General features: G+C 48.6%; 1 pseudogene; it reads left to right on the top strand.

Moving 5' to 3' along the window:
- Window positions 1–262: 262 nt before the first annotated feature.
- On the top strand, window positions 263–362 carry LOC111741255 (annotated as a pseudogene).

Below are 362 nucleotides of genomic sequence, written 5' to 3'. Positions count from 1 at the left end.
TAAAATGCAGAACCCAGTGTCGAAGAGAGAGCAATGCTTTGCTGACAAGAGGGAATGGGGCTCCGCACAAAATAAGCCAAATATACAAAGGAGCGGGATATTGAGGAAAGGAGAGAGCTGGGAGCCACCGTGAGCGCGGACGAAAGCGGAGTGAATTTCAGGAAGGGGTGAAGGCGGGGGGCCGCCCTCCTCCTCAGCCGCCATGTCTAAAAGTGGTCACGATACTTGCTTTTTTGGTTTGTTTTAAAACGAGGTTGAGAGAATGCTCGCTTCAGCAGCACATGTACTAAAATCGGAATGATACAGAGAAGATGAGCATGGCTCTTGCGCGTGCATGATACACGAAAAAATAAAGAAAGAAG

The sequence above is a fragment of the Pteropus vampyrus genome, unplaced genomic scaffold (assembly GCF_000151845.1).
Source record: "Pteropus vampyrus isolate Shadow unplaced genomic scaffold, Pvam_2.0 Scaffold75, whole genome shotgun sequence".
In the NCBI taxonomy this organism is placed as follows: Eukaryota; Metazoa; Chordata; class Mammalia; order Chiroptera; family Pteropodidae; genus Pteropus; species Pteropus vampyrus.
This window is presented reverse-complemented; position numbering and strand designations above follow the sequence as displayed.